This window comes from Papaver somniferum, unplaced genomic scaffold (assembly GCF_003573695.1).
Source record: "Papaver somniferum cultivar HN1 unplaced genomic scaffold, ASM357369v1 unplaced-scaffold_118, whole genome shotgun sequence".
Taxonomy (NCBI): domain Eukaryota; kingdom Viridiplantae; phylum Streptophyta; class Magnoliopsida; order Ranunculales; family Papaveraceae; genus Papaver; species Papaver somniferum.
This window is the reverse complement of record NW_020620825.1, coordinates 15,583,818-15,605,958: the sequence shown is the minus strand read 5'-3', so window position 1 is coordinate 15,605,958 and position 22,141 is coordinate 15,583,818.

The window sequence follows — 22,141 nt, the reverse complement described above, 5'->3', positions numbered from 1 at the left end:
AAACTAGGACTCTGAAAGAGTCATGGTTACAAAAGAAGTAGAGCCATCTAATATGGGATTTATGGGACTCCCATTATTAGATTTATCTACTAAGAGTTGTTTTCTACTACAAATAGGTGAGATCTTTTCCCATTCGAAAGAGTCGGTTACATTTTTAGCAAATTTGGCTATACTATCAACCACTTGATTTCCTAGGCTAGGAACAAAGACAAAACCCAAAAAGTTGTTGCAAAGATAAGATAATCTGTGAGCTTCTTGGATATAAGCTTTAGCGCTCCAAGATACGTCTGCATTCTGACCATTAATGTAGTTAAAAATACTTTCACAATCACCCTCAATACTTTAGTTCTTTATCTGCTTCTCGTTGGCCCAAACTGTTGTTTGCCATACTCCTATAACTTCTGCTTCTTGTGGATCGAGGCCTGCTGCAAGTCCTGCCTTTTCTCCTTCACAGTTCCCTGATTCATTTCTCAGAATAAAAGCATAAGTAGATGGTAAAGATTCAGAAATCCAAATAACATCAACATTAAACTTCAGGTTTCCAAGACTGGGTGCTTTCCATTTAAAATTGTTCTTCTTTTTCTGTTTACATCTCAAGGCATTGGCTTTTTTTGTGGACCAGAACTCAATGTCTAAGTATTTCCAAGTTTAAGACAGAGTTATCCTTACTTTTAGCTTCAAAGATTCTATCACATCTTTATTTCCAAATGAACCACATTTTTGTGAGTAAAATTTCCAAAGGAATGTCTTTACTAGGATTTTTCAACCAAGTTTTACAAATATCTAAAATTGTGTTAGACTGATCTAAGTTCAAAGATACAGGGTTAGGTGCATAGTTCCAAATAGAAGCAACATAGTGGCAATGAAACAGAAGGTGTTCTGTAGTTTCAATATCATTCTTACACATAGTACAAAGAGGAGAAATATCTTTAACTTTACCATAAAATTTAGCATTGGTAGGCAGGGCATCCTGTAAGCATTTTCATAGAAAGAGTTTAATTCTTTCAGAGACATTAAGACTCCAAAGAGATTTCCATAAGGATTCAGGAAGAGATAGACTAGTTATATCCAAACCATTTTCATTTAGCTTGTCATACATTGAATTAACTGTAAATTCTCCTGATCTAGTTAGAGTCCATCTTAATTGGTCTTTCCTAAGGATATGATTAGAATCTCTGAAGAGATGTATTTTCTTAATTTCTTTTAGCAATGTTACTAGGGAATACAGAACAGAGAAGAGCATATTTCCAAGTAGCAGTTTCAAGGTTAATCATATCAGATAATCTAACAAGGTTATTATTATTAGAATTTTCGAGGTGCAATAAAGTTTGGTTTAACCCAGGGATCCAGTTATCTTCCCAAATATTGATATCTTGGTCATTACCTACTTCCCAAATACTATATTTATGTACTAAGTCTAGACCTTGTTTTATGCATTTCCAAGTCCAAGAACTTCTAGAATTAACTTTAGTCCTAAAGGGGGATTTATTCCTGAAGTATTTTGGTCCTAGAGTTTTGTCCATAAGGCATTAGGTTCTTTTAATAACCTCCAAGCTACTTTGGATATCATAGCTAGATTAAGTTTTCTAGCATCTCTAAAGCCAAGCCCTCCCTTAATAATAGGTTTGCAGAGATTTTTCCAAGCTTTAGGGCAGAAACATTTTCCTCCAGCCTCTTTTCCCCGCCAAAAGTCTCTCTGTATAGCATTTATTTTACTATTTTTTTTTGGTAGTACAAAGCAGCCCATTAAGTAAGATGGAATATTAGAAAGTACTGCTTTATTAAGAACAGACCTACAAGGTTGAGCAAGAACAAGATTCTTCCACCCTTTGAATTTAGATTCCATTATTTCCAGAATAGGAGTGAAAGTTTTTATTTTGGATTTCTCCATAAATAGAGGAGCTCCTAAATAAGGGTCTTTTAGATTGATATGTTTAATTTTAGAAGCTTGGATATCATCCTTTGATGTTTAGGCTCAACTTTATTACTAAATAAAACTCCTGATTTATCAAAGTTGATAACTTGACCTGAGACCTTACTAAAAGTTTATATTGTGTCTAAAAGATTCCTACATTCCACTAAGTCAGCTTTCACAAAAAGGAGGCAATCATCAGCAAAAAATAAGTGAGATATAGGCTCACTTTTAGGAGTTAACCATGAAGGATTTTATCATGTTCCTGTTTAAGCAGGAGTCTAGAAAATATTTACATGCAAATAATAAAAAGATAAGGGGATAAAGGGTCACCCTGTCGTAATCCTCTAGATGGTCTAAAGATTTCTTCAGGACTACCATTTAACAGCACAACAATAGAAGTAGTTGAAATGCACCGTTCTGTTAGTTTACACACCTCATCATTGAAACCAAAAGTTTTTAAAGCATTTAAAAGGAAACTCCAATTAACCCTATCAAAGGCTTTAGACACATCAATTTTGATACCTAGTCCTCCAGTTTTAACTTTTTCTTTTTGAAGGAGTGTATGATCTTATGAGAAACAATGATATTGTCTGATATTTGCCTAAAGGATAGAAAAGCATATTCAAAGGGAGATATAATTTTTTCTAGGGTTTGTTTGATTCTATTTGCTAATAATTTGGCTATGACTTTGTAGATAGTATTGCACAGTCCTGTAGGCCTGAACTGACTAGGTTTTTTAGAGTTTTTTATTTTAGGGATCAGGAAAAGATGAGTTATATTCAAGTCAGGGATCATAATTTTCTCTTTAAAGAAGTTCTGGATTGTTTCAGTGACTTGTGTACCTACCAGATTCCAGTTGTGGATAAAGACACTAACTGGTAAACCATCAGGACCTGGGGATTTATTAGGTTTCATATTTTTGAGGACCAAAAAAAATTTCTTATTAGATGGGATAGCTAGAATTCTATCATTATCAGTAGTAGAAACAGATGCTTGAATATTTGACAAAATTGGGTTGGATAACTCTACTTCTGATGAAATCTCACAAAACATATATTGAAAGTAGGAAGTTAAAGTACTGTGAATTGCTTTCCTATCCTTAGTTATTTGATTTTGATCATTAGTGATACTTTGTATTGTGTTCCATTTCCTTCTTCTCAAAGTAATTGTATGAAAATATTTTTTGTTTCTTTCTCCTAAATTGATTATGTTATCCCTTGACTGTTGCTTAGCTATGGCTTCTTGGGTGTCATAAAGGAGTTTTAGTTCTTTTAATTTATCTTTAATTTTATTATGTTGATGTAATGTAACTCTCTCAGATTGTAATATTTCAATCTCTTTAAGAAGTTTATTTATTTTTTAAACGGTAGACCAAAGATGTTTTTTTCAGTCAGCAAGATTTATCCCTACCTGTTTTAGGTTTTGAACAAGACTAGTTGATGCTTCTAACTCAGTATGATCACTCCAGAAACCTTGAATTACCTGAAGATAAGATAGGTCTTTTAACCATGTATCATAAAATTTAAATACCCATTCAGTTTTTGAGATCTTAGAATCTAAGGTAAGAAGTATGGGGCAATGATCAGAACCTACTGCTACTAAATGTGAAAGGGAAGCTTTTGGGAATTGGTTATCCCATTATGCAATGATCACTGCTCCATCTAGCCTTTCCTGAATGTTTTGATTCCCTTCCCTATGGTTGTCCCAAGTATAGTCATTACCTGTATAGCCTAAATCATATAGACCTGATATTTCTAGGATATTTGCATAGTAATCACTATTAGTTTTTTTGAAAGGTACACCACCTAATTTTTCTGTTTGGTTGAAAATCATGTTAAAATATCCTATTACTATCCAAGGAATTGTTCTTTGAGAAACTTGTTTGCTGATTTCTTCTAAAAAGTGCCAAGCTATGTTTCTATTAATTGGGTATGGACTGCCAATCCATTTTTTATTCTCAAAAGAGGATTTGACAATGATATTTATCATATTAATGTTCCATTGTACTATTTCAAAGTGAAATCCATCTATCCAAGCTACAACCAAACCTCCTGCAGTTCCTATAGGGTCAACAATATGATAATTAGGGTAGGAGGATACTAATTTTCTAACTAGAGGTCTTTGAATTTTAATTCCAGGTAGACAGAGGATTTCTGGTTTTTCTTTATGAAGTAGATTGGTTAAGTGATTTTGGGTTAAGGGATTTCTACATCCTTGCACATTCCAGGCAGGAATTTTCATGATGCAAGGCAAAAGAGGGAGCAAGTATATCAATAAACAAAATAAGAGGCTCAAATACTAAAAATGCAGATAATTTCACTCCCAGAAACAAATAATTGAAGCAGAAAATTAAATGATTTAACATTTAAAGAGAAGCCAAATATTAAATTTAAAGAGAAATTATAAAAATAGAATTCAATGAAATTTAAAAGAAAAGTACTTGTGTCTCTTCCTTCTGCATTGGAGGGACAAGCTATGGGAATGGGATTGGTTGATAAGTACTAGTGCTTGCTTTGTGATCAACAATGCTTGATCCATATTGATTAACTGTAAAATATTTTCCTTCTTGAGAGGGAAATGAACAAAGATGTCCAGATGATGAGGAAGAAATAAATTCAGAGACTGAGACTTTGAAAGCATATTTTGGCTGAGTTGCAGGTGTTTGAAATGATGATGCAATGCAAAAATTATGATCGATGCAAGTAGCAGAGTTAATTGGAGAGCTCACATGCAAAGAAGGGGAAATTAGGGATTCCAGAGTATCCCTCACCAAAATCGGAGAAGAGAAAGAGAGTCTTCTATTTAGCCCCAACAAACTGTCATTAGTAGTCCTAGAAGGTGAGTTAAAAGATCGAACCGGAATAGCTGTATCCTGGTCGGAACCAGCCTCAAGAATAGCAATAGCAGCTGGTCCCGATTCAGCCAAAACTCGGAACATTTCCGAGTTAGCAGGCCGGAACGATTCATCATTATAAGACGGTAACGGAATGAAGTTTTCTGGCAAGTTAAACGGAAAAGTTCGTTTACCAAGAACATAAGAATAAGCTAAAGGCATATCTTCATCGGAAGACGAAGACTCAGTAATGATAAAGGGTCCTAAAACATCATAAGAATTAAGAGCTGGTGATTGTGTTCTATGAAGGTTTGCATGGCTGTCATTCCGCAGTTCAGGTTCCTCCTCGACATAGGTTCTAAAGATGTCATGGAATGTTTCACATACTCCAGGTTGATTTAAATACTCTTGTACAGGGACAGGTACCCCGGTATGATCAAAATTGTGTTTAGGGTTCCAAACTTGGACCAAAACATTACTTAACCAACTCATATCGTCACTAGGATAAGGAGAATTAACTGTAATGTCATAAATATCTTCCAGAGGTCTTCCTTGAAGTACTGCGCAGTTACCTACTTTGTGTCCTAACCTAAGATAATGGGAACAGAATTTTGAAGGGAGGTTGATGTAGTTGAAGTAGACGGAAGTAACAGGGTACCGTCCTACTTTAACTAGTAGATGGTGAATGAACGGTTTCTCAATGTTAACCCAAAGAAGGACTCTTGGATTACAGTATGGAGTCTCATAACTTCTACAGATCCTAGAAACCTGTCATACTTTACTTGTTATCATCCCTAGCATTTCCTCACTATGATGCTCACATTTAGCATTTGAAATAGAAGCCCAAATTGGTATTTATTTTACCAAGTCTGTAGAGATTTTCGTTCCTTGGTAAGCTGTTGTAGCTGCAAGTACATTGTCGAAAGGGTACCAATGTCCATTAGATGATATCCAGTGAAAATCCTCCTCGTTCCTAAAGGTGATGATGTATAAGTTCGGATCTACTTCCCTGATCTGGAAAACAATCGGATTCTCCCAAAAGTTATTCAGGCACTCTTACTTCCCATTGGTGAAGACACTCTGTTGAAAAAACCCTAGCAAGAATACTATGTTGTTTGATTCCAAAGTCTCTAATAAAGGAAGGAGGTGTAGGTAGAAGACCGACATTACTGTGGTTTGATAGACGTTGGGCTAAGGAAAGACCACTGAGATGCTTATAAAGATTGAAAGGTTCACCCATTGTAAGCAGAAAGGAAGAAAATAAAGAAACGAAGGCAAGGGAAAAAAAAGAGAATGGAAGTTAAATAAAGATGGATAAGTAGAGGTCATAGGGCACCAATGACGACGAAATCATCACATGTGAATGATAATAATGAAATCGAAAAGAGATACACCGAAAGCTATTCCAATGGAAATTCGACATCATAATAAAATTTAAATATAACTAGAACCAAGGTACAAGGAAGAAGAGGACTTTTTGACTCAACAAATTTGGGGAAACCAAGATTTAAGGAATTTAAATAAAGTTCAAAAATAAGGGAAGACATCCAAGGCCTAATTACAACTGGTCTCTAGACACGCATTGGCTACGAAGCTAAATAAACGATACTTTAAGCCTTAAAAAAACGCAGAAAAAGGGAAGTACAAATAAGGACCCTTATTCTAGAGGGGCCTAATCCTTGTCGAGATCTTTCATAAGCATTTAATGCACGTAACCGTTAAGGCTAAGAAACTTAACAGAGTAACACGTTTCTTAAATATAAATTTTAAAATACATGATATACCCATGCAAATAAGTATCTAATAACTCTAGGGAATACTCATCACCAAACACAGAGAGGGAAACAGAGAAAGGAATAAATGTTACATTACAGGCACACAGACAAGATTAAGTGTACTAGCCCCTAAACTAGTTTTATAACAGTGTAATTAGAGCACTCAACACTTGAACGTAAGAGACAATTTGATAAGACTAGTCATAATATGCATTAATATCATACTAATAGACATCTATGATTTAAAGGGGGTACTTATCACAGACAGAGGAGAGAAGATTATAAGATTTCCAAATCTCAATAAGAGAAGACGTATAACAGCATCAAAAGATTTTAAGATATACAGAGAGGAGAGAAGAAGTTGTAGAAAGGCATTGAAGAAAGAGAGAAGAAGAAAGATATACGCAACAATAAAGAGAGGTATTATAAGACTACTATAAAAGGGCAATACTTGCAACTAAAACATCCAGGGAAACAAACAATAAGAAAAAAAACACAGAATGGTTTGTAATCATGATAATATTCCTGAAGGTGCTCCAATCTCCATGACGAGGGTTATGCGATGTAGGGATGATCATCTACACATGGTGCATTATTATTTTTGTTATTTATGTGGTACTGATTTATTTATGCATGCTGAGCAGTCTAAGTATTTAGCTTATTGCAATCTTAAGCCAGAGATAAAGGAAGCTATGGATGGAGAGGTAAGGGCAGTAACAGAAAGACAAATCGATAGAGGGATTCCAATCGATAGATAAAGGAAGCTATAGAAGCAGCAGAAAAGGCAGAAGCAAGGGGAGAAATAATATATTAGCCCAAGAAAGTTTATTTTCTCTAGTAATTTTATTTTCTCTAGTTTAATGGTCTCTAGTAGTTTATTTAGTAATATGCGTTGTTTGTTTTCTGTTTATCATGTAGTTTATCCGCTACATTTAAGCATAACCTAAGAGAAATGTACTTTCTCACTATGTAATTTTAATGGTAATTAAGTTATTTTCATGTTTAAGAACAATTGTCATATCCATTATTTCAATGCAAGCTTCCTGACCTCTAGGATTGTTTTTATGGGACCATAGGTGCTTATTTGTTTTCACGGAAAGCTCTTAGATACTCGCGGAAATTAGAGGTAAACAAAAGATTGAAAGTTAAGCCTAAGGACGGGTTTTAGAAACCAAAGCGCGTAAACATTATCAATTATCCTAGATGCAAAGAATCTAGAAATTTAATAGCCTAGCGGAAACGACACAGACGGAGAAGTTAGGAGAGGCGATAATATTGCCATTAATGCACTTTAATTAGTCTTCTAATCGGAGTTTAAATACTCATACAGAAGTAAGAAAACACAAATTCACGGAGAGATAGAAGAGACAGAGAGGGAGAGCATGCATTTCGGTAATCTAGAAAGGAAGCTAAAATGGTTTGTGATCATAAACTAGTTCCCAAAGATGCATTAGTAACTTCTATAAGAATTATGCGATGCAGGGAGAATCATCTCCATCGAATCCACTATTATAGGTGTTCAAACTGCAGCAGGGAGGTATTCCTTCATCCCAATCAAGCACAGTATTTGGCTTATTGCAATCTAAATAAAGAAGAGAAAGAGAAGCTTCGCCTTTGCACTAAGAGGGTTATTCGGTTTAAGATAGAGAGAGGAATATTTTTAGATGCTCAAATTTATCTTAATGAAATGTCATTTGGGTCTGATTATTATTATGTTCAGAAGAGGGAAAGGCGATATCTGCAGAAACGAGGTAAGAATCACTATGAAGAAATGGAAAAGAAGGAGGCAGAAGAGGGGATCGAGTATTAAGAGGGATTAAGATTACTACCTACCCTTCATATTCCTATCTAAATATTTATTTCTATGTTCTATGTTTTATTTTGCATTCTAAATTAAGAAGATATTATCTAGTTTATGTTATTATCTACTGTTAATTGATGAAGCAAACAAGAATTTTAAAATCGAAATAGGGAGATGAAAATGCTACAGCAATGCAGATGAAAGAAAATGAAGTATGAAAATGCATATGCGTTTGTTTTTTTAAAAGATGAAAAAAGAACTCAGCCAAAATCCGATGTAGATAAAAAGGATCTATCATTTGTTGAAAGTTCCAACAGTCTCCGATCAGCACTTATCATCCCCACGATTCAAAATTTTTAGTAACCAAAAACATTTGTTGATTCCAAAAAGGAAACAGGTAAAAACTTGGATCAAACCTAAGTTAATACTTATCATCCCTCCCATCGCCGAGTCCCTCCTAGTTCAGGAATCAACACAAGTAAAGAGTACTACTCACAACGCATTGTTGAAAGATTAGCAGAAATTTGAGGAAGGCTATGAAGAAAAGTAATCGTCAGAGCTAAGAAGAGAGGAGAGAGGGCCGCCGCACCCGACGGATAATTAAGTTCCACTAGCTAAACAAAGTCTTGAATTGGATGCCTAGACACGGCAATTTGTAATATCTTTTTTCTATTCAAAATTAATTTAATCGAGTGTAAAGAATTTGTTCCAAGACAAACGCTATCATCCAAATACACAATATATAATGTTAGTTATTCGTATTTCACTTAAGCTATTTTCTAATATACAATAATGTTAGAATTTGTAACCTATAAGCTTCTTTAACTTGAGTCAAATAATACAACGTGTTTGTTATCAAGAAGTAAAACCGAATGATACATGTGTGGTTGTTGTTAGGCCGGTTTCCATTCGCACCGGTTTCTTTTTTTTTATTTGCAATGTCAGGCGTCCTGGTAAACCAGCCTTGCCATTTATGAGAAAATAATTAAGCGATGGAGATGTTATCGACTGATCTTATCCATAGCGCTAGCGATAGAGTCTTTATTGCTGGTGATTTTAACTATGTCGCTCGATATAATTAATATTGTCAACAGTCGAGTCATTAATATTACCATCGGTCGATTTTATCTCGTGCTTATAATTATCCACACTTTTCGCCGTTCCTTCTTCACACCTTTTTTTTCATTTTTTAATTTTTCCTAAACCAAGATCGGTGATCCCTAGTTGTTTCTCTCCAAATTTTTATTGTACCAATTCTTTCCGCAAAAGGAAACCAAGAACAAAAAGAAATAAAAAATTTAAAGGATCAATCAGCGCCTTAGCGATTGGATTAAATTATGAACAAGATGAAGATTATGAGTTTCAAAATGTTAGACAACTAGCTGGTGATGGTATACTCGATATACACGTATTTATTTATCCAGAGCGAGTTAATTCAGTCGCTCTAAGAGGTGGATGGTCTGAGTTCCATACGTTCTTCATGTTACTTTCTCTTGTCGTTCAAGATAGAGATAGAAAATATCGTGGGTGGCGTTTATATTTTGTGCAACCTAGAAACCGTATGACTCAAACTGTTCAAGTTATTTAGAATGATGGTGGAAGATTATAAATACATTTCTTTCCGCAGAGATTTTGAATGTGGTAAGTTATTTTTTAACTAGTTTAATTCAATTTTTAGACTTAGTTTTCATTCAACCAACTTGAATTATGAAAATATTGTTCAATAAGAGTTATATCGTTAGAATTGTACATGCTGACGGGAATTACATGTGACAGAAATAATTACATGTGACAGAAATGTACATCCATTTGACAAATTAAATCGGGAGCTGGAAGGAAGATATGGAGAGTGACTTCAATTATACTTAAATGAACTAGAATAAAATTTAGATTATAGAAAACCAAAATCCCATGAATTAAAGGTGTCTGGATTTAATATTTTTTTCCAGCATTAAAACATGATATCTCCAAAGGTGGTTTTCTTCATTTGGTGTTTAAGTCATTACAGATTTCCTACAAGAGATTCTCTCATTCGAAAAGGTATCACTACATCAAGTTCTTGTCTTTTCCGTGTCAATGATGAAACTGCCTCTCATCTCTTTGTACACTGTGAGTTTGCTTCTGGTATTTGGCATCATTTTATGGGAAAATTGAAGCTGCGTTTCACAATGCCATCAACAGTTCCTGCAGTTTTATTATCCTGGCAAATGAATTTTAATACAGATCAAAAGAAGCTAATTTGGAATATCTTAGCTGGTGCGATCCTCTGGTGCATTTGGAAGGAGAGAAATGGGAGAGTATTCACAGGCAAAGCTAATACTAAAGAGCATGTTATTCATATGATCAAATACAATCTGTTTGAATGGGCGTTGGTTATCAAAGAATTTGAAGATGTCTCCTTTAATTCTGTTGTTGAGAACTGGGTTGATGTTTATTTTCCTCCTTAGATAGTTTGTTTCAGGGTTTCTTTTTTTTGGTTTTTGACTTGTTTTTTCAAGTCTTTTCCATTCTTCTTTCTTTATTTACCCCTAGGCGGTTCAAGCCTCTTGTACCCCTTTTCTGCTCATAAAATCTTTTCCTCATCGTTCAAAAAAAAAAACATGATAGAGAAAATAATTAATTTATTCCCCGAATATTAGGAGGAGATCGAAGGTGTGTTTGTGTTGTGGACAACATGCCAATGTCTATTTTCAAATACTAGCTCAGTGACATTACTTGGGTTTCTCGAATCATTAAAGTATTTAGAGCGAGCACCAACATATGACCGGGGATCGTCAATTTTACCAGAATTTTACTTGACCCTTGGTCAATGCTCGTCGTGTTTGAAAGAAAGCCTGGATGGTTTCTGGGGAGTGTTGGAGATAAGAATCCCTTTTTCCAGTCAATTATTATTTTAAGCATTCGTGGTATACTTACTTCTGTATATGTGAACATTATCTTCACAATAACACCGTCATTTTTCCAGTCATACAGAAGCACAACATGAAGGAACAAATTGAGGATGGTCAACATGATTTCTATGTTTTCTTTGACTCAACGGTTATGTATAAAAAGTAATAACATTTTTACTATGCCATATCAAAACAACCATTGAGTTCGAAGGAGTGGAAGCTAAATGTACGCCACATCTATAAGCCTTAAGTGGATTGTGTTACACAATCCTATTTCTGAAAAGAGCATTTTATGTTATGACGAAAGACACTTTCTTCAGTTGCAAAGAAGAAATGTGAAAGCCATCAACCTCTATCCAAGTGGAGAGATTTCTCACGATGATTGAGATAAATTGATAGCGGATGGTCCACATTGGGAACAAGATGAAAATTTGCTCCAGGAGGTTCATGATGACATTAAGTACCTTTCTTGGTTTAACAGGATATACAAGCCAAATATTGATATGCAATCGCAAAATTTGGGTAGAGTGGATTTCCCAGATTTTGGTAGCATACCACTTGCTGTTTCTTCCAACCTCCACCAAAGACGGCCGAATTATTTCGTATCTCAAAGTTAATTGGGTTCATCGTCGGTTATGCCACCATTTAGTTGGGAAGTATAGACTGTCTCTGTGGAGGAAATATTATTAATGTTGTAATCAGTAATGAAGGTATAAAACGGACTTATCCATATTGGGGAATAAAATCTACACAACACAATACTAGAGGAAGTTGAAAAATTATAACCATCTGGTACATGGATTTCAAAAATTCCCTTTGGAAAAGGCAAACAATGAGGGAAAGCACGTCACTACCCTAGCATAATCCAGTCATGGTAGTGTATGTTCAAGTCCCGATGGGGCAGGAGGTTCAAGTCATGGTGGTGGAAGTTAGCGAAGTTTGAGAGGTCGTGGAAATCATGGAAGTCAAAGAGGTTTGAGAAGTCGTTCTATGCATATTGCAACAATGGATAGTTCTACTCCAAACGTAGTGTTAGATACTCAAGTACGATCAGGTGATAAAGTCATTGAGATGGAAACAACTCTTTGTTTAAATAATTTCCAACTTACACTATGACTCTTGTTGGTGGCTTGAACATTGAAGCAGTTAGAAAACATACTCTCGATACCTAGAGTGCCTCAACCACATCATCATTTCGACCAATTCAATCTCACCCATTTGCGTATTGCTATCTTGTTTCCCTCCTCAAGAATGATCTCCCTCAGGTTACTTTTCAAGGTTTTGATGATTCTGATAAGACTCAACCACCAAGTGAGTCTTAAGCCAGTGAGATCTCTACTATGTTAAAAAACAATCTTGAATCGCGATTCTGACGGGAAATAAATAGTTTATGAATGTAATTAAATTTTAATCTTTCTAATGTAATTGTTTTGTTTTTGTTCATGAAAACTATCTTAAAACTAATGTTCAAATCTAAACTTATTTTACATTTTGTTATTTTCATTAAAACAACATTTAATTAAAAAAAATCAATCGCATTATATAACATTTAAATAAATCCTTGCACATGAATCTTATAGAGTTCATAGCATTCACCATCCTTAAACTCTTTTCTGGTGGCTTCAACAAATTTGGAGTGACTCTTTAATTTTCTAAAAAATAGATAAATAATAATTAAATATGATTTTAATTAAATAAAATTGAGCCGTTAAGAAAATAAAAAAGTTAATAAGATACTCACTAGTTCATCGACGGACAATCTAGGATGATCCCACTATATCATTCACAAATTTCTGCATACTCTCTCACATCCCTAATGATAAAGGAAAATCTTATTTGAGCGCTCTTATTTGTTTGCATTGAATTTTTTATTACTGGAAAACGCCATAAACCTTTGAAACACACTGTCTCATAAACTAAAAGAGGTTAAATTGAAATCTCCATCGCTTGTAACTGATATCCAAAAACGAGCTAGAGAACTTGAGTGAAGCGAGCACTAGCCATATCACTGTAGCGAGCACTAGCCAAGCTGAAATGAATTTGAAGTTGAGATGGTGTAAATTGAACAAATTTGAAGTTAAGTATTTATAGGGGTAGATTTGTGACCGCTAAATTATGAACCATGAGCAATGATCATAGGGTCGAGCGATATAAAGCCTATCGCTGGTGTTGGAATGACTAACGAGAGAACTAGAGACCACCAAACAATTGAGTCTCTACCGCCGCTGACTAAGTGGTAAATATACCACTTATCCATATATGTTTGCCACTTTGTCATACTCATAGTGGGTGCAAAAATGACAAACTATCAAAAAGAAAAAATATGCATAAAAACCGGCCTTATCTTGAGATTGTATTACTCTATGAGGATGTTTGATTTTGTAACAGTATGCATTAGGTATCATCTCGGCCTACGACATCCAACTTTAGTTTTGAGGTTAATAGGATGGCATAGCTAGGTTAAAGTTAGTTTTCGTTTTCACTTTTGGTGTTAATCGGGACCCATAATCCGTATATAGTTATTAATTTTTGATATAATGTTATCAGCACCTCTTAGATCAAGGTTAAATATTAATTATGGTCATCCGAGAATTGACATGCTTTTAAGGTATTACAAAGAGAAAATGCATTCTTTTTTATCTATAAGACTAATGAAATGAAAAGCCACATTTCCCAGGGGAAAAAACAACAACAAAATACGGCCAGGAACCATCTGTTCTCCATTAGGACAAAATACGAGTAAGATTACCAGTTTTGAATAAGTTAGCATTCACCTTATCCCAAGTTAGCGTAACTTAATTGTTGATTTCCTTGATTTGCTCATTGTACCTACTCGATTTGGGAGCGATGAGTGTTGGAAAAATTGCCGATTTCACACCTGCAAAACAGAGATTAAGAAACAAAACAAAGTGACGGCTGAGTCACGACCAGGTCGCTGTCTTTAGGACGTTTCGTGGATCTGCCTTGAATTTTGTGCAAGCAGTTCTTTTCCATCACAACGCCCCCAGGATAAAACAACCGAGAAAAACTCTCTTTCGATCTCTCAAGCACACAATGAGAAATCGATCACTTTTACTCTCTCTATTCTTGCTCAGTATTTTTGGTCTCTTGATTCTCAGAAAAACAATAGTGTAAAAACTTGTTTTTTTTCTTTCTGTTCTCAAAACTGTTTTTATAACCAGGCAGTCAATGCAGCTTAATAGAGAATAAATTGGATTAATTGCTGCAATTAAAAATTCCATTCGAAACAGTCAAAAACGGGAAAATAAATCATGCCATAATTAGCGCAATTAATACATAATTAAGTGCAGTAAAAAAAGGGTTTGAAAAAATATTTTAAAAACAGCAAAAGTACTTTCCAATTTCAAGAGACCTCCCAAGGCCCCGCTCCCGGAATAATGTTATATATATATAATAATAATATATATGCACAATCAGTAGGGGGAGGGATTCGATCCTGAGACCTAACCCTCCGGGCCCAAAATGCTTAACCATTGGGCCAAGCTCGAATTGTTGATATAAATGTATAAAAAAATTATTTTAAAACATATATCCCAACAATCCCTCACTTATATTTTTAAAATCATTGAGCAAGATTCGTACAGTTATGTGCATAAGCAAAGGTATCTTTTGATTTTGAACCTTTACATAGTATTAAATTCTCTGAACTCTGTCACAAAGTGAACACATGTCTTTGAACTCTATGGAGGGAACAAATTACTTAACACACACAACTATACTAAGAGTAAAGTCTTAAATGCCAGCACATTATGGCCACGTGCATATCCCAGTTTCAATGAATGTTCTAGAGAACTGCCCATGTTCTCATAGAAAGCGGCCACACTTTCTCATTCACATAGGTGAGTCTATCAAAGGTACTCCTGTAGCTTGGTACCCCACCTATACAGATCTATATACTTCATTAAGAGTTTAAAAAAAAACTCAACCTTAACTCGTTTCAGGATATCATGCCATGGGAAAGGTGCATGATTCTATCTCCATATCATTTGTGAATCGTTATTCCCTTTGAACCTATTTCTAGGTGGGTATCCATCACAAAATGACTCAACTTCTAGTGGGAAAAAGTCTCATGCATTTAGAGGTATATAATACCTTTTCCCTAGATAATCCTTTCGTCAAAGAATCAGCTAAGTTCTCTTCCGACCTAACATGATCCACACGTACAACACTAATTATGAGAAACTCTCTAACTGTGATGTGCTTTCGACGCATTTGTCGATTCTTACCGTTATAAAAACAGTTATGTACTTTTGCAATAGCCGTGGTACTATCACAATGGATCATAATAGCTGGTATCGGTCTATCCCATACATGAATTTGAGAAAGCAAGTTTCTCAACCATCCTGCTTCTTCACTAGCTGCTGCTAGTGCTATCAATTCAGACTCCATCGTAGATTGAGCCAGAATTGTCTATTTCTTTGACTTCCAAGACACAGCGCCACCATCAATATTAAACAAATATCCACCAGTGGCCTTGCAGTCATCTGAAAGAGAGTTCCAATCAGCATCGCAGTATCCTTCAAGGACTGAAGGAAATATCTCATAGTTTAATCCTAGGTTAACGGTCTTTTTAAGATACCGCATAACCCTCTCCACTGCATTCCAGTGTTCCAAACCAGGACAACTGGTAAACATGTATAAAACCCCCACAACATATGCAATGTCTGGTCTGGTACAATCAGTTACATAACGAAGACTACCAATTATACTAGCATATTAAGATTGTCGAATGCTATCTCCAGTATTCTTAAACAGTTTAACACTAGCATCAAAAGGAGTACTCACAGGTTTACAATCAAAATAGTTGTACTTCTTTAAAATATTTTCAATATAATGAGACTGATCCAAAGAAATACCATCATTATTTCTAGTAATCTTAATTCCCAGAATTACACTAGCTTCACCCAAATCTTTCATTTCAAAGTTAGACTTAAGCATATTCTTAGTTTCTTCAACCACAGACAAGTTTGAACCAAAAATAAGCAAATCATCCACATATAAACAAATCATGATGCATGTATTGTTTCAAACTTATAGTATATGCATTTGTCACTTTCATTAATTCTGAAACCATGTGAAATCATCAAATTATCAAATTTTTCATGCCATTGCTTAGGAGCTTGTTTCAAACCATACAATGACTTATCTAACTTACACACTTTATGTTCTTGACCAGGAACAACAAAACCTTCAGGTTGTTCCATGTAAATTTCTTCTTCTAATGCACCATTTAAAAAAGCTGTTTTAACATCCATTTGATGAACAACAAGATTATGCACAGCAGCAATAGCAATCAAAACACGAATAAAAGTCAATCTTGTAACGGGAGAGTAAGTATCAAAGAAATCTACATCTTCTCTTTGTCTAAATCCTTTATCTACCAACCTAGCTTTGTGTTTTTCTACTGAACCATCAGGATTCAACTTCCTTTTAAGTACCCATTTACAACCTATTTCTTTGCAACCAGGTGGTAAATCTGCTAGGTGCCAAGTTCCATTAAGATTATGGGAGTCCATTTCATTATCTATGGCTTCTTGCCAAAAAACGGATTCAGGAGAATTAAGTACCTCTTGAAGACTAGAAGGGTCTTCCTCTAGGGTATAAACTTCAAAATCAGAACCATAGTCTGTCGCAATCCTAGCCCTTTTACTACGTCTGGGTTCAATTTCAGCGTCTCTAGTCTCTGCAGTTCTAGGTCCTTCTATTCTAAGTTCACAACTTGTACTAGGTAGAGAACCCCCACTATTTCTAGATTTGAAAGGAAATTTATCTTCAAAGAAATCAGCATCAATAGATTCAATAATAACTTTATTATTTAGATCAAAAAATCTATAAGCTTTACTGTTTTGAGCATACCCAACAAAAACACATTCATAAGCTTTACTAGCTAGCTTTGATATTTTAGGATCAGGAATACGAACATAAGCCAAACAACCCCATACTTTAAAATAAGATATATTTGGTTTTCTGTTTTTCCAAAGTTCATAGGGTGAAATTTTAGTTTTAAATTTGTCACACGATTCAAAACATAGCAAACAGTCAGCAAAATTTCTTCTCACCAATGAGGGGCAGCACCAGAACTCAGCAAACATTTAGTCACAAGAGTAGTAAATGTACGATTCTTTCTTTCAGCTTTTCCATTCATTTCAGGGTTATACGGCGCAGTTTTTTCATGTATAATTCCAGAAGATTCATAAATTTCAGTGAATGGTTTAGAGTCATATTCAGTTCCTCTATCATTACTAAATCTCTTAATTTTCCTACCAAATTGATTTTCAACTTCAGCAATAAAACCTTAAATTTTTCAATAGCTTCATTCTTATGACTTAGCAAGTAAACATAGGTATAATTAGAATAATCATCAATAAAAGTCATGACATATCTCTTTCCATTTCTAGTTAATATACCTCCATATTCACACAAATCAGAATGCACTAACTCCAATGGTTCAGATTCTCTAATAACAGATTTATGGGAACTCTTGGTTATCTTAGCTTGACTACAAGATTCACATTTTTCAAAATCATGCATGGATAGTTTTGGAATAAGACCTTGCTTGCTCATGGTATCTACTGATCTACTGTTCACATGACAAAGTCTAGCATGCCAAACATTAAAAGTACACACCATATAAGAAGAAGATGCAATTTTATTCATTTCAACATTAAGCTTAAACATTCCATCAGCAACATAACCTTTTCCTACAAACACTCTGTTTTTAGTAATTGTGTAAACATCAGATCCAATAGTTTGATACAGCCCAGCCTTGTTGAGAAGATAGCCGGAAACAAGATTCTTTTTCATTTCTGGAGTGTGGAGGACATCTTTCAGCATAATTATCTTCCCATAGGTAAACTTCAGTTCTACCATACCAGAACCTTTCACAATAGTGGTATGGGAGTCTCCCAACAACACTTTCTTATCCTTGATTTCTGCATAGCTCTTAAATAGGGACCTATCAAAACAACAATGGCGTGAAGCACCACTTTCTATCCACCACCCATCGGTTCCACCAACCATGTGAATCTCTGGATCAGAAACCATGGCAATTATAGCGCTTTCAGCAGCATTAGCTTGTGCGTTATTCTTTCATTTGTTATTCCTGCAATCCCTAGCCATGTGGTTTGGTTTACCACAAGTATGACAAAGGAACTCAGAATCAGAATTCTGAAATTTCCTTGATGGGTGTGGGTTCTTGTTTTGATTATGTTTTCCTTTCCTTTGGTTCTGGTCAGGTTTCATCGGTTTTTTCTTAGGTTTCAAACTCGATTGAGTTTGATTCTTATTATTGGAAACGATAAGAATCTGTTCCTTTCTGTCTTGTTTCCGTGCTTCCTCTTCAACCCTGAGCTTAACAACCAAACTTTCAAGAGAAAATTCCTTAGTTTTATGACGCAAAGCATTACGAAAACCTTTCCAAGATGGGGGTAATTTATCAATCTATACAGATACTTGAAATTGTTCATCAGTTTTCATACCTTCCGTCATAATTTCATGAGCTATTTTCTGAAGTTCATGAGCCTGAGCAACGACTGATTTTTCATCCACCATTTGATATCTCAGGTAGCGGCTTACAACATATTTCTTCGATCCGGCTTCTTCAGTATCATATTTTTTCTGTAAGGCATCCCACACATCTTTAGCAGTATCAAATGTGGAGTAATATTCAAATAGATCGTCAGACAAAGTATTCAGAATATGGTTTTTACAATCAAGGTCATTATCAATCCATTTTTCATAGGCTTTTTGTTTTTCTTCAGAAGTTTGGGTCACAACAGGTTCTTCAGTTGGTTGAGGAGTTGCACTTGTTGCGACTGGAGATGCTTTTTCTGCAGCTTCTGCATCTTGTGGATCAGCTGGTTTGATGGAGGTCACCATCATGTGCAACTTCATCAGTTTGAGGTAGAAAAACAACTTTAGCTTCCATCTTCTGAAGTGAAGTCCTTCAAACTTGAACGGCTTGTTGATATCAGCAACTGTTTTCTTTTCAGATTCCATGGCAAAACGAAACGTCCTAAAATTGTTGGAACAATTGCCGATTTCACACCTGCAAAACAGAGATTAAGACACAAAAAAAAGTGACGGCTGAGTCACGACCAGGTCGCTCTCTTTAGGACGTTTCGTGGCTCTGCCTTGAATTTTGTGCAAGCAGTTCTTTTCCGTCACAACGCCCCCATGATAAAACAGCCGAGAAAAACTCTCTTTCGATCTCTCAAGCACACAATGAGAAATCGATCACTTTTACTCTCTTTATTCTTGCTTAGTATTTTTGGTCTCTTGATTCTCAGAAAAACAATAGTGTAAAAACTTGTTTTTTTTCTTTCTGTTCTCAAAACTGTTTTTATAACCAGGCAGTCAATGCAGATTAATGGAGAATAAATTGGATTAATTGCTGCAATTAAAAATTCCATTCGAAACAGTCAAAAAACGGGCAAATAAAGCATGCCATAATTAGTGCAATTAATACATAATTAAGTGCAGTAAAAAAACGGTATGAAAAAATCTTTTAAAAACAACAAAAATAATTTCCAAATTCAAGAGACCTCCCAAGGCCCCAAGGCCCCGCTCCCGGACTAATGTTATATATATATATATATATATATATATATATATATATATATATATATATATATATATATATATATATATATATATATATATATATATATATATATATAATAATAATAATAATATATATGCACAATCAGTAGGGGGAAGGATTCGATCCTGAGATCTAACCCTCCAGGCCCAAAATGCTTAACCACTGGGCCAAGCTAGAATTGTTGATATAAATGTATAAAAGAATTATTTTAAAACAAATATCCCAACAATGAGCAATGAGTTCGGACTTGGAACTCACAATTGTAAAGCTCCGCTGGTTATATATATTTTTGCTAACATCAAAATTAAGGAGAATCGTCCATGTTAAATAAAATTTGGGAATATCAGACGTAGCACTCGCCAAAGCTCAGGGAAATCAGACTTAGAACTTGCCAAAACCCGAAAACTTTAAGGAGTTAAAAATTGCCTCGGAAAACTAGCAAGCCGCGAGTCTTCGATTCGAAATCTTTCTTGGAGTGTAATTTTAAAATACGTGAATCTAACTATATTTTCTATTTTAACTATGTTTCCTAATTTAGCTATATTTTCTACTCATAATCATAATTAACAACTCTCTGACACTAATCAACACCCATGGGGACATGGGCTTCGGCTAATCTTAAAAGTACAAAAAAACTAAAATTCTTAGTTTTACATAATTTTAACCTAACCAAAATGGTATCGTTAACCTCGACTAACCTTAAATAGTTAAATTGAGAACTTGTTTTTACGTGACATTGAATAAGAAATCAAGCTAAATTAGGACATGTGTTTTGGCAAATACATGGTTAGGTAAGGATTTAGATTAAGGTTCGGTATACATTCGGATATGAAATGATATTTGTTGCCAAAATCCGGTCTATCCTGAGCGTTCGTCTCATAGAGAAGGCATCGGCATGCATATTTAGGGTTAGCTTAGACATATGATCTAAGCATGATTAGGTTAAGTTAGGTGAAAGTATGGAGTTTAATTTCTTCCATTTGTATAATTATGCGAGGCCTATGTCCCCGACATGATTAAATCAAATATGAGAATATATAAAGTGGATTGAAGTGCATCAAGTCACATTCAGATCATATGCGAAATATACTTCTATTTGAAGCATCTTAAACTTCCAAGCTATTATGATTTCGGAAAATTACTTCTCAGCCGGCTGGTTCTGGGTTACCTAAAGAGCATCCATCCTCGTTGACCTTAAAGCAACCATATATCGGGTGATGCCAATTTACCTTGGGTATTTCCTAAGTATCTCAAAATGCATAAGTATGCAATATTGTTATGTATATGTGACCATTTTCTAGCCTACTAATATCACTTATGAGCAGTTTTTAAGCTAGGCGCTGCTTGCTGAACAGTTGTGACTGCATGACCAAGGAAGATCTAATCGACCGATTGATCCACACACAGTTGGTGACACCACCCATAAAAGATGTTTAAATCGCAAATATGACGTTAATTAGGAAATCTATTTAAATTAGGATATGGATTTTATTAGATACATGGTTAAGTGTTTAAGTTAAGGTTTGTCCAATTCCGAGCAATCCTAACCTTTTTTTTTGTCTCTTTCCATCCAAATTCGGTTGATTCAGACCGTCCTTTGTCTCAAAGAAAGGCATATAATATTAGGTTAATCTGGGCATACGCAATGAACTAGTGACTTCCTATATGTAGGAATTGATTCAATAAAAGAAACTATCCCCTAGCTATCCCACTTCAGTTGTACGTTTAAAAGCTAGTAACAACCTTAAAAACTGCCTCAACCACATCAATATTTGTTGTTTTTCACATACTAGTGTTCAAATTGTTTAATCCGAAGACCATCAAGTGGTCTGATAGTTTCCAAGATTCCTCCCTTAGGGGAGATTAGAGATCGAACCCCTTTAATAACAAATATCATAGATAGGGTACCTAGGTTTAGTTCCAGAGACCACTGTTCTATCCTATAAAAAAAAATCTAAACGATTTCTCATGTTCTCCTGCATTTTAGGTCCTTTCAAGTAGTGTAAAGGCATGCGATCAACTTTCATACTGACCTCTTTGAATGTCCCTCCATGTATCGCGCACATTTGGCCGAATAACCGAAATAGACATTATGTTGCGTCTATTCTTGCCCTCACTGACATGTACATCGATCTTCAAGTTCCTTAGCATGCATTAGGCATGTACATTGATCCTTAACTTCCTTTATTGCCTTCACTATATCTATCATCCTTCATTTGATGTTGTATTTATTTTTTCCAAATGATCATGAAACTAACACTTACATTATAGATAAAAGATGGATGAAAATATATTAAGTTATT